Below are 12,830 nucleotides of genomic sequence, written 5' to 3'. Positions count from 1 at the left end.
GAGCTTGAGCCAGACTTTGAAGGGCAGGAAGTGGGATGCATGCTTCTGCTGGGGGTCATGACAGGCCAAGGGGGTAACCAGCGTGGCATGAGCAGAGCCAGGGGAGGTCAACGTGGGGACACCTCTCAGGGACTAGCAGTGAGAGGCCAGCGTGCCCTGTGGGCAAATGATCATTTCTCCCAGTGGAGCGGAAATGCCTAGAAGTGTGGTTTGGTACCCAGAGTATCCAAATTAAGGCAGGTCATAGAAAGGTTGGATTTAGATTACTAGTTCGCTCAGCTCCGTTTTATAGAAAAAGCATAAAATGTGAGAAAATGGCCTTCTCTTTCACGTAACCTTTGAGAATTTCCCCATCACACTTGGCAGTCAGATTACCCTTTTCCCTGGCTCCTGGTCACGGAGTCACCGTCCCGTGCCTTCCTGCATGGAAGCTTCTCTTCCTCCATCATGGCCTGTCCGCACATGGCTAAACCTCCACTGTGGGGAGACTGGGGACCGCTGGCCGGAGAAGGGCAGGGAGCATCCCCGGAGCTGCAGACGCAGCCATGAAACGCGCCTGTCCTTGCGGGCTGGCTCCTCTACTGCTGCTCTCTTGTAAAACCAATATATGTTTTTTCTCTTCTGTGAAAGACAGAGCAACCGCCTTTGAACAACTTGAACTTTGTAAGTCTGGATTATCGTTTTGTTCCGGGTATTTGGTGGTGGGCTTGGGACTGTCTTTCTCATTATTTAACCCCAAAAACCTGCATATAGAATCAGCAAAGCAGAAAGGCTTTGCCACTGGAGAAACACAGCTGCCTTTAAGTCAGTCACCTGGACTCTTCTGGAGCCTCCCCCGTTGTACCTGGTGTGAGAGATTTGTGCTCAGAGCGGAGGCAGGCCCTGTGTGGCGGGTGTCTGGTGGGGAGGCAGAGGGGTGCTGCCTTAACGTCCAGAGCAGAGCATCTCGGGAGAGCATCTGGGAGGCCTTGGAGTCGCGAGGCAGCTGTGATGTGTCTGTGAGCACGAGCTGCAGGGACAGTGACTCTCCTGTTGGGAGGAGGTGGGATCCGAATTCTGAGCAATAACCCGAGGCAGACCTGGTGGAATTTGGGGTGCACAAAGGCCTGGGGCGGCCCTGCAGCAAGTAGGTGATGTAGGTAAAAAAGTCAGCCCTTGCCTACCAACACTCACCTACCTTTTCTGGTCCTTTCTAACCTCTTCCCTGCCTTCAGGTGCTCAGCACCTTGACTGATAAAGTTAGTCATGTGTGCAGTCATTTATACTCGTTCCCTCTCTCATCGTCTCCTGTCAGGAGAGGGTACCCACCATTTACACCTCAGCGTATGTAAAGTCAAACACCTCGAGATGGGATATTTGCACTTTAAATCTTAATCCTCCTCGTGGTGGAATGCTCTATCCCTTATGGATGTAAAGATTTTGTACCAGGAGGTTAGGAGTCAGGACGAGAGGAGAGAGGAGAGGGTGCTTGGGTAACAGACCTTTTCCTCTACTTCACTGCCTGGGCCTGAACCATCAGAAAGAAAAACAAAGCAGGAACACTGAGGAAGAATGAATGGCCAGTGTCAAGGAATAATTACTCTAACACTTGTTAAAAATGGCAAGGAAGATTTTAAGACTATTGAAATGGGGGAGAGAGACGGAACTCAACCCCAAATCAAGAGGGACAAGAAGGGACTGATTCATAGCCAGCAGGCAGAGTAAGGGGGAGAATGGGAGATACTAAGGGGAACTTGGTTAGGTATCAAGGGTCTGGAAAAAGAGGAGCTTGATTAAATGCCAAGGGTGGAGGAAGAGAAGCTTGGTAGAATATTAGGAGCGGGGGGATTCTGGATAGACAGGCTTAGTAGGACTCTTCGCTGTAACTGGGCTCAGCAGGCCAAGGACAAGGCCTAGGGGAGAAGAGAGCTCCAAGGAACTTGACTAAAATTGGGTCACGTCTTTGTCACCAGATGTTCCCAGGCTGGAGAGTGATCCAGAAGGCCTAGTGTATTGTGGCTAAGGATGCTGGAATGGCCACTGGCTCTTGTGAATTCTTACAGGTGCCCCATGCATAGGAAATATGGTTTAATTCCTGAGGCCTAGAACACACTTCACGCGGTGTTCCTCAGCCAGGCTTTGGAAACAAGTCGAGACCAGACCCTGTGTGCTTGTGAGCTCCAGGTGAGCAAAGGGTCACTGGAGCAGGTCTCCCATTCCCGGGTTTCCAGGGCTTTGCCCAGGGAGAGCCCAGCAACTGGGTTTCTTGTCAGGTCATCTCCTCTCCCAGGTTGCAAAGAGGCCCACTCAGCCTGGCTCAAACAGTAGGGTAGAAGCTGTTTTCCTACTCTGTGTGAAGTCCTTGGGTAGGGCAGCCCTAGGCTCCAGACCATCAGTGATGTCGTCAAATACCAGGCTCTTCACCCTGCCGTCCTCTGCGGGCTGGCTTTGCCCTCGGTCTGGCCCTCTGCAGGAGTCACATGGAGACAACACAACATCCAAGCAAAGAAAAGTCTCTCTCTTCTCCATCTTTCTTCAGTGACCACAAGACTGTCCCTCACACTCATTGGCCAGGGTGGGATGTGCACTCCTTTCCAAACCAATCATTGACATGAAAATGGATTTGGGGAGTGTCCTTCATCTTTTGGGGGAAAGGGAAGTTACAGGGTCCACAGAGGTGCATGGAATTCTGAGGCACGGCGTGGAGTGTTATAGTTTAGAGGATAAGTAAGGTGTGTTCTACATCTTGGAGTGAGTGAGTGAGAGAGAGAGAGAGTCCTGGCCTCAACGGGGTGCCAAGCTTGGTGGTATTTCTTAAGGAACCTGCAGGGTGGTGGAGGGAAGGGAGTGCTGAGGTCCCAGGCCTTGCCCCTCAAGGGGTTGTGTGTGCTAGGCTGGCGGGGGAGCACCCGGTGAGCCCCTTAACTGGCTAGCTTATTCTTTGAGGTTCCATCTGCCGTCAGAGCCTCGTGGGCAGGAGGGGATGTTGTGGAAGCAGATCACCGGCTGTCTGCCCCCACGGAGGCTGTGGCTCGCTGGGAAGAGCCACACCCACGGCCCCCTTATTGGATGACGTCTATGAATGACTCAGGATGAGGCCAGATGGTTTGTGCAAGTACATGGCCCGCTTGTTGCCTGACATCCTCGTTTACTTCTCACGCTGTGGCTGGCAGAGGGGCTTATGAGCGTGGCGGGCTCTTCATCCAAGTCCGCACAGGCCTAGAGCTGTCTCATCGGAGCTCGGAGCTGCATGGTTATGGGAATGTGGGATTATTTTCTTATTTGAACATCCTAGGTCATTAGATCTTTTCTTTTTAAATGTGCTGGGGGGCAGTGGAGATCTCAAAGGAAGAAAATGTAGGAGATTTATTACTCAGGCTGATCAAATGGTGCGTAGTCAGTCATCTAAATGGTATAAAATGCCTGGTTACGACTAGCGTAGTAATAAAGAGTGTTGAGAACCTGACCCTTCTACAAGGACCCTGGTGAAATACGTGAACCCCCAGACTTGTCTGCTCAGGAACCAGCAGGCTCCACAGCCAGTAGCTGTAGTAGAATCTTTCGGAAATTTGGAGTATTTTTGGTTTAGTGGGGAGAAAGTCAAATCTGCATTTATCCCAAGATGTTTCAAGGACAGATTTGCAGCAACGGACCTCGGTGAGCTAAAACTGGGTGATTACTCGGTGGCGTTGGGATAGGGAACAGGAAATTTGTAAATGCCCCAGTAAACTACTTAGGAATTGAATTAAGTCCCTTGCAAGAGACCAAACTGCTGAGAATGTGAGAATCACCTCGTTGTTCCTGGAGAACCACTTCTGGAGGTAATCAGTCTGTTATGACAGGGAAGGATGGATGGCAGGTCCCAATATTGAGACATGGGATTGAAACCCACACTCGTGATGGCATTTTCCCTTTAGATTGGAAATTTTAATAGCGGAGCAGTGTCGACAGATGGAATTTGAGTAAGTGATTTGTGCGAGCAGTCCGCAATTCACAAGAGGGTTTTGTTCCTGGCAGTCTGACGTCTGTCGTCACGCTGTTGCGTGGACCTTTGGAAACTAAAATGCATTTTTTTCCCCCAAAGGCATATTCCCTGGAATGTGGGTTGATTTCTAGACGAGTTTCCAAAAGTTTTTTTTAACCCTTAATGCAATTAAAATTACTCTACACATGTGCATAATATCAGGAAATTCGGCATTGTAAGTAAAACAGTAAGATTGAAGAGGAAATTGGATTTTTTCCCCCAGTTACTGTGACCTGAAGGAAGGTCAGAAGCTAACCTCCTATAGCATGCAAGATCTGAGCCTGTCATTGGGTTCAAGCCCATATTCGTCAGATGAAGAAACTTAGATTCAGAGAGGTGCAGTGTTTGGCCCAAGTTCACACAGCCAGCCAGTTGACTAGAACCCCAGGCCTGCCCTGATCCAGTGAATAACACCTGTGGGAAGTTTCCAGAGAAACTACCAGATACATTCAAGGTCCTTCAGGTTGTGTTGGGCCCCAGTAGATGTCTGTTTTTCTCAGCTTCACTATAAATATGTCCTGCTCTTTCATTTTGATATGGGGATGGGGCCTAGCATTACTATTAGGCTTCCCTGGGAAGAGAGCCCAGGAGCTCACAGACAGAATGGAAAGAGAAGAAATGTGTTCCTGTGAGAAGCAACAGTAAGGTGACCCTGAGTGGGGACAGCCAGAGACCAGGGCCTGAGACTGGAGGAGGCTGGTCTCCCCAAGGAGGAGGCGGGTATTGCCTCCAGGGACAACCGAGGGCAGACGCATCTCCTCGGCAGGCGGCACTGTCAGGCCCACAAAGATTTGTGTTGCCCTCGCTGGAAGGAGCAGTGTGGCATGGGGGTCCATGTGTCTGTGACGGGGAGTGGGAGGGTGTCACTTGAGTCCCTGTGACAAAGGAAAGGAGACATGGTTGTCCAGAAACATACTTCACCAGTCAGGGGTGTGTAACCCAGAGCACATTGAGGCTGAAACAAGAAGTAAAAACCACAGTATTTCTTGTCACCAAGCCTAAGCTGGCCTTCGTCGGAGCATGGCCCATGTATGGCCTCCCCGTGCCCTTTGTCCTACAGGTAGCCTTCGATGCCGGTGGCCCAATTCTCTTTCCTCTCCTATGGGGCCCATCTCCTCAGACGACATGCGGCTTGAGGACAAGGACTGTTTTGTCTTTGATTCTCTACAGTCCCCTCAAGCAGCTGTTTGATAATATCTATTGATTGGATTGACTCACGTTTGGTAGATTTCTGAGAGCAAAACAATGTTTTTAAAATAACAAAATTTTAAATTCGTACTTGAAATCTAGATAAAAGTTTCTTTAAAATCTAGAATTTAAAGACCTAATCCTAATCACATTCGCTTGCCCCAAGTATTGAGTAACTCTCGCTCTGGTAATAATCCCACCTGCAGGCTCATGGTGGGGCAGTTACAGGCAGGTGGCCCCCCTCCCCACCCCTTCCCTGGATCCGGGGCTATGGGGAAGCCTCTAGGACAGCTTGCGGGCTTGCCTTGCTCTTTGCTTTCGGCTTTAGAATAAACATATGTGCCCTTTGTGCCTCTCAGGCTGAGGAACCAGGAGAAAACAGTGAAATCCCCTCAGTTTCTGGAAGTCTGCTGGCTGAAAGGCCCCCAAAGGGTTCAGCCCTATGCACCCCCCACCCCCGGAGGCAGTTGGAGGTCCATCGAAAAAGGAGGAGATAACAGTGCACCTCTTCTGAGAAAGGCAGAGATCTGAGCTGTCTCCCAGCACCGGCCCAACATTGCAGGCCACAGGAGCTGGGATGCCTCATTTCCCCTGTGTTTCTCCTGCCCGTTCTAGAATGTGGCAGGGCGGGAACCTGTCCTCCACCCTCTGCTGGTCTGAGACTCCATTTGGATGTTTCATCCCCCTCCCTGGAGGTCGGCCAAGGCCTAAGCACACAGCAGTGCTTTCAGGAACAATTTGCTGAAATCACCAAAAAAGTTGAAGATTTCAAAGCACCAGACTTCTCCGTGCCCACCCTCCTCCTCATGTTTAAATGATAATACTCCTACTGATAACACCAGTAGTACCAGCTTTTCCTGTGTGTGAGGCCCCTCACTGGCCAGCAGTTGCCCATCATCTCAGGGTACACCCCTGAGGCCTAGTCGTCCCCGTTTTAGAGCTGTGGCACAGACTTGGGGACAAATGTCATGCCGACGTGGAGGGGCTGGGATTCTAACCCCAGGGCACCTCTCTGGAGTTCGCATCAAGGGGAGCCCTTCTCGCCTCATGAAACATGTTGGGTGGGACACTGCCTTGGCAAGTTCCCAAACTCACTGCAAGCTGGGGTGGAGACAGAACAGAAATGGGAGTGTGGCCGTTTCTACCTGACAAGTTTGGGTGGTGGCCTGCGTGTTCCCTCCTGGGGGTAACAGCTCGCATCGTAAAACCCAAGGCAGATATTTCAAGTCTTCCATTACTATTTTCTTAAGAACAAAAATCATTCTTTTTTATTTATGCATAAATAACTGTTTTCTTGAGCAGGCCCAAAGAAATGAAACACAGATGGCGATAATGTTGAAAATGTTTACCTATTTCCTCTCCGAGGACATCAGATTAGCCCTTTCTGTGGGCGGAATGTGTAATCTGCTGGAAGACAATATCATCCTTTTGATCTTGCAATACATTTTTCATATCTTTGCCGCAAAAGCTGATGATTATCGTGACATTTTTAAACAATGACTGTTCTCTGTGCAGAATGAGAAGGGAAAGCTCAGCTGAACGTATAGATAGATGGATGCTTGTCGAAGGCCAGACTGGCAGAATGAATTTTCCCAGGGTTTCTTCTGCTCCACGACATTGGCATTAACCCCTTCATCCTGTCGCATGCACTAATTGGAATCTGAGGCTCAGCTGTACGAATTGGCCTCTTCTCACGGGCATGAGGAGACCATTGATTAATGGCCTCATCCACTCCTTCCAAGGTCCCTGTGTCCCGTTTTCTTCTGGAAGTTAAAAATCCTTGATTAAATGGCAGAAGCGGATTGAAGGGGGAAATGTATGAGGAAGGGCTTCCACGAACCATTGGGGCAATGCTGATGATTCCTTAGTAGACGGAGCCCGTCGGGGCAAACGGCGCGGGCGGCTGTGGAGCACTTGGTTGGCTGACTTTGCTAACATGGAAACTGACCTTCCTGAAAGGCTCCTCCTCACTGCTGCTTGTCTCCCTTCAGGGCTTTACAGCATTTCAAAGGGAAGGCACTGGAAAAAGGAGAGACCCAACAGAAGTGGAAAGGACACAGATTTCAAGCATTTTCCGTTCTCTTTGTCTCCAGAGGATTTTGTTTGTGTGGAGAACGAGGCGGGTCTCCCTCTGAACCAGGTGCACCCACCTGCGTGCCCCAGGGAGCCTGTGATGTCCTGCCCAGTTGCTGGGATCCACCAAATGCCAGGCTAGGTAGCAGCCATGTGAGGGCTGGAAGCAACCAGCAAAGGAAGGGTTAAGGATGCCCGAGCTGTTTGCAGCTCCGTGGCTCGCGGCGTGGGTCCAGCCAGGCCATCTCGCAGCAGAGTTAGAATCCCCTGCAGCCACAGGGAGGGAAGAGATAAATCATGAATGAGTTTGAAATTATATTTCCTTCTCTTAGCTTTCTTTTTTTCTTTTTTCTTTTTGTTCCATCTCTACCTCCCCACCCTGGGAACAATGTTACAGAAAATTGTAGGTTGTAAATTCTACCCAGTGCATTTAGCTGGAGCCTTGCTAAGGGTCTGTGGAATAGAATCTCTCCAGTCATATTTCATGAGGCCTGTCAGCGAGTTCGTGCAAAGTGCAGAGATCTGAAGGGCAAGAACAGGAAGGCACTGGGGCCGCCGTGGAGCCAGAGGTGGCAAGAGCGTGGTCATCTGGGGTACCTCCATGAGCAGGCGAGCGTGTGTGTGTGCTGCAGGCACAGCTCAGCTTACAACCTCTCATGTCTCTGGCTGGACACCGTGGGGCCTTGTTTCCATGCTGACCGAAGCTGCAGGGAGGCAGATCTCAGGCTTACATGGCTTGTTATTGTGCTGGAGGGTCTTTGTTTATGTTTTAAAGCAAAACTTGAGCATTGACAGGTCTTTCCAGGGAAACTTGAGCATTGACAGGTCTTTACTGCCCTTGGGTCCTCACCCAAAGTGTTAGTGACCACCACATGTTGTCAGCCCCTACGCCTGCGTCTGAGGCAGGGCAGGCAGGTGGCAGACGATCAGCGGCTTGTCCACATTTGTAGGCTGGACGTGACCAATCTCAGCTGCTGGGCTTAATTTCCGCTGACCCGGGAGCTTCGGTCTGGGGTGTGTGCACGTGTGTGCATGTGTGTGTATGTGTGAATGGTGGGCTAAAGACGTGACACAGGAATCAGAATTATAAAGACTCCTCGAGGAGCTCCTCTGAAGGCCTCAGGTATCATCATGGAATCAGGAAACTATCTCCAAGAGCCTGATGCACGTGGCTGAGGCTCCTTCCAGGAAATACCCAAGCCACTACTATCATTGTCCCCAGAGGAACGGCCCCTACTGCCTACAACAGCGCCCGTGGAACTCGGTCACAGCAGGATTCTAGGAGGGTTGGGGTCCTGCAGAGGGGTGCTGGGGGGAGCTATGAGGCCTTCAGAGGGCCTCCCTGTAAGTTCAGGGGAGCACACATGTGGCCTTTGGAGGTAGCCCGTCTCACAGCACTCCCTTCCTGCCCAGGGAGTGGGGCTCAGCTCAGCTTTTCACCGAGTGGGACCTCGCTGCCAAGGAGCCCCTGTCCCCGGACCCTGTGTTCCCCTGGCCCCGGGTCAGGAGTCTGGTTCCTCGTTCCTCATCACCATGTTCTGCCTTTGCCTTTTCACTTCTTTTCCAAGACCTTGAATATCATCTGCTGTGGAAGCCTCCTCAAGTCTGGTTTCTCCCTAACACAGAGCCCCCCTGAGATTGTCCTCCAACCTCCCCCATAGACTTTTCCTTCTTGCAGGCTCTCTTCAAAGACCCTCTGCCCTCAGCCTCTGCTGGTGAAGTCTGCATGCCTGACCCTTTCTAAAAGGCCACATTTATTTGGAAAGGTGATCAATATAGGTTAAGAAATATAATCAGTAAGGTCCATGTAAATACATGTTTTAAAAACAGATTTTTTCCATCTTCCGCTGTGTTAGCAGTGGGTGCTACAGTGTATCACCTTCAATCACAGCTCACCATGTCTGACCTTCTCCCATTTGTTCTTCTGGATTAAGCATTTCCTGCCTCATATTTTCTCGGGAAATGAAAATACCTCTCAAGATAGTATGCCTGGCATTTTAATATGATGAGTTTATTCTTTTTCCTGTAGCAGGAAAATGAGGAAGGCCCGAGGTGAGGAGCCTGGGAAGGTAAAGGAATTAACAGAAGGGAGGCGAGACATGGGGGTTGCTGAAGATTCCCTGTGTACCTTTCTCTCTCCCCTCCCCGCAACCAGGCTGTAAGCTGCTCAAGGCTGGGCTTGTCTCTTGATCATCTCTCTGCCTTGCCCTCTACTCCCCCGGGGTCTGGAGCCTACCATTCATGCAACTAACCAACTTACGTTGAGGGAGGGCTACTGTGTGCCAAGTGCTGTGCAGGGGCTGGGGTGCCGAGTCACATAACACACGGACTTGCCCCCAAGCACTCCAGCCTGCAGAAGAGATTTGCAACAGAGAATCTTACAGAACAAAATGCCACGAGGGAAGCCTGGTGATAGGACAGTGCTTGGGGAGTCCACACATCTCGGGGTCTCAACACTTGCGGGCTCTAGGCCAGCAGCCCAGGGGGTCCTCACCGAGCACAGCCTTCACGCCCCAGCCGGTGACTGGCAGCTGCCATGTGGGCTTCCTAACCACCAGTTCCAGGGCCACAGTGCGGAAAGCTGATCATAGCACGACCTGGCAGCCGTCTTGCTGGGGCCTCCCCATGTTCCCAGGCTCCATGTAATTCCGCAGTGAGAGACATACATTCCAGGTTTGGGGGCAGAGAGATTTTACTTGCTTGACAAATGGTTTATATGTCCAGGCAAGCACCTGCCATCTGTGTGCTTCTGAAGTCCAGGGCTTGCTGCACACTGCGATTCAGGATTGAGGCTGGCGTCGCTGAGCTGTGTGTGGACGAAGGGCTTCTTGCTTGGTGCCGACTTCCCATTAAGGAGGGGGAAAAAAAAATCCAGCACCCTTTCCGATAGAGCTTGTCCAGGACCGCCTTGCCAAGTTCCATTTTTAAAAGCTCTGCAAGTTTACTTAGATGTATGTGTTTTTGCTTTGTAATCAGATTTTTGCCGAACTGATATATCATTAAACCTTTCTTTTTACAATATATGCTTTATTGCAAAACTAATTCCAGCAAAGTATTGTAGATGCAGTGTAATTTTTATGTCTTCGTTGTTGTTTTCTTTTTCTTTTTTTCTTTTTTGGTTGCTAGGGTACCAAACACTTTTGAGAAAGTAGCTTGATAGTATCTATAATATGGTGGTTTTCTGGATAAGAGATTGCATTATCCCCATGTAATATATTTGGGCAAACTATATCCATCATGGCTCTGCTAGATAAATAAATTAAAACTCGCTGATTGGGGAAGAAATGTGATATTTCTATTACTGAGAGGGGTTCATGCTTCTCTTCTGACAGCTTCTGTGTTGCTGGTATGCCTCCTCCTGACCTAGCTTCAGCATTTCCACTTCACATGGGACTGCCACGAGCACCCTCTCTGCAGCTGGTGGCCACAGCGCCCCCAAGCCTGCAGCCCCTCACCCCGGCTGCTCTTCCTCATTAGCTAGGACATAGCTTCCAGTCCCTGCTTAGCATTCACACGTGCTCCACATGGTGGCCACTCTGGGGGCTGCTCCCCCGGGTGGGTGCTGGAGTCCTAGTCGTGGACTCTGAGAAGGTGGCTGGTTGCTTCTCTCCCACTCCTTCCTCAACTTGGCAGCCTGGGCTGGGCAAGAGTCTGGGCCAGCCCCAGGGGCTGATATAGGTCAGGTGTCCATCCCCTGCTGTCAGGCCTGGGCCCAGGAGGGCCATGTCTTGAGACAGCCAAGAGGTGCAGAAACATAGTCTCCTCTGTGAGGCTTTTGTGCCAGGGGCAGCAGGGTGCTGCTCCCAGGAATGGGTGCCATCGCCCGGGAGGGCATTCAAGAGTCCATCGGGTCTCTCGGGGCGCCTGGGTGGTACAGTCGTTAAGCGTCTGCCTTCGACTCAGGGAGTGATCCCAGCGTTCTGGGATCGAGCCCCACATCAGGCTTCTTTGTTGGGAGCCTGCTTCTTCCTCTCCCACTCCCTCTGCTTGTGTTCCCTCTCTCGCTGGCTGTCTCTGTCAAATAAATAAAATCTTAAAAAAAAAAAAAAGAGTCCATCAGGTCTCTGCACGAAAACTTGGAAAGCTTGAGAGCAGTCAGTTTACACTCACAATATTGCCTATGGAGGCCAGGGGGGTGGTGATGATGGTGACAATGGGAGACCACAGACTTCAGGACAGGGGGGCAGCGGCCGGTCACCCCACTCCAGCCCCTCCCTCCCATGGATGAGGCCCTGCATGGGAGGAAAGAGTCACCTGTCCTCCTCTGCCCTCTCACAGCCGGTGCTGTTGGGGGACATAGAAGGAGAGGAGCACGGCGGTGCAGGGTAGCACACGGAGCGGACACCTGGCCTTGGATCTGGATTCATTCACTCATTCTTTCGTTTGTTCATGTTTGAGCGCATCCGTGCTCAGTCACCGTCCCGGGCACCGCTGTGCGTCCAAGTTGGCAAGGCACATGTCACTGCCCCTCGGCGCCTCGGTGGCCTCACAGACTTGCTGGGAGGCTAGGATGACTAGGGGGACTTGGCATGGAGTGAGCCCACGGTGAAGAAGAATGTTGTCACTGTCATGTCTGTGGTGTTTAGATAATGTCCGAGGACAGCAGAGCATGTGGTGTGTGAGAACCACCAGTACCCGCCCCCCCCCCTTAGTTGCCTGGGGCCCTGCCTTCCAGCGAAGGACGACTCATCCCTTCCTTCTGTGGCAGAAGGACTTGGAGGGCTCAGAGTGGCAAAGCATTTCCCTCCTTCCCTCTTGGAGAAGACCCTTTTGGAATTCTTTCTGGGATGGACTCCCAAAACTAATTATGTCAAGGTCTATTAAAATGAAGTAGATAAATCCCTCCTCAAACCAGCTGCAATGGTCCCTAGAATTGTGAGCAGTTCTTGTGAAAGTTAATTTAATGCTTTCACCAGGCTACTTACCATTCATGACACACTCAGAGTTAAGTTGATGGATTCTGGGCTCGGGCTGCCTGGGTTCAAAGCCCAGCTCTGCTGCTTTCAGTCTGAGTGACCTTGGGCTAACTGCTTAATCTCTCTGTGCCTCAATTCTCTCATGTAAAGCATACCTAGTAAGAGTACATATCTCATGAGGTAGTTCTGACGATTACATGAATTAATACACACAAGCCTCTTGGAACAGTGCCTGGCGCTAGTGAAGCTCTGGGTGTGTTAGCCATTGTTGTTTCGTGTCTCAGGAGGGATTTCCACTTAAATGTCTCTAGACATTGCCCGTCCAGAAATCTCTTAGCTCAGGAAAATTTCCCCAGCTGTGGATCCTGCTAAGTATTCCTGTGTTGTTTTCCTCTTGTTGCTCTGTGTGACGCACATACCTTTGTTGTCTTTTAAAAATTTGGTTCTTTGGTTTGGTACTTGAGAGATAGGAGCAAAGGATGATACCACAAGAGCGGTCTGGATCTCCTTAGACAAGCTTCTGCCCAGGCAGTCAGCCAGGCAGGAGTGTCGCTCGGCAACACAGCTGCAGGTACGTGCCTCGGAGGCTCGGGGCCAGGCCGCCCTCCTGTGGACCGCCAGCATCTCCAGCTCCTGGCAGCCTCGGTGTG

The 12,830-nt window shown here is 50.9% G+C and overlaps 1 protein-coding gene across 2 annotated transcripts in view; it reads left to right on the top strand.

Moving 5' to 3' along the window:
* FSTL4 (follistatin like 4) overlaps positions 1 to 12,830 on the top strand; it is a 382,985-nt gene that overhangs the window by 129,144 nt on the left and 241,011 nt on the right. The gene's annotated exons all lie outside the window — the stretch shown is intronic.

Source organism: Ursus arctos, unplaced genomic scaffold, assembly GCF_023065955.2.
Source record: "Ursus arctos isolate Adak ecotype North America unplaced genomic scaffold, UrsArc2.0 scaffold_5, whole genome shotgun sequence".
Classification (NCBI taxonomy): Eukaryota; Metazoa; Chordata; class Mammalia; order Carnivora; family Ursidae; genus Ursus; species Ursus arctos.
The sequence above is the reverse complement of the archived record's forward strand: the minus strand, read 5'-3'. Positions and strand labels throughout refer to the sequence as shown.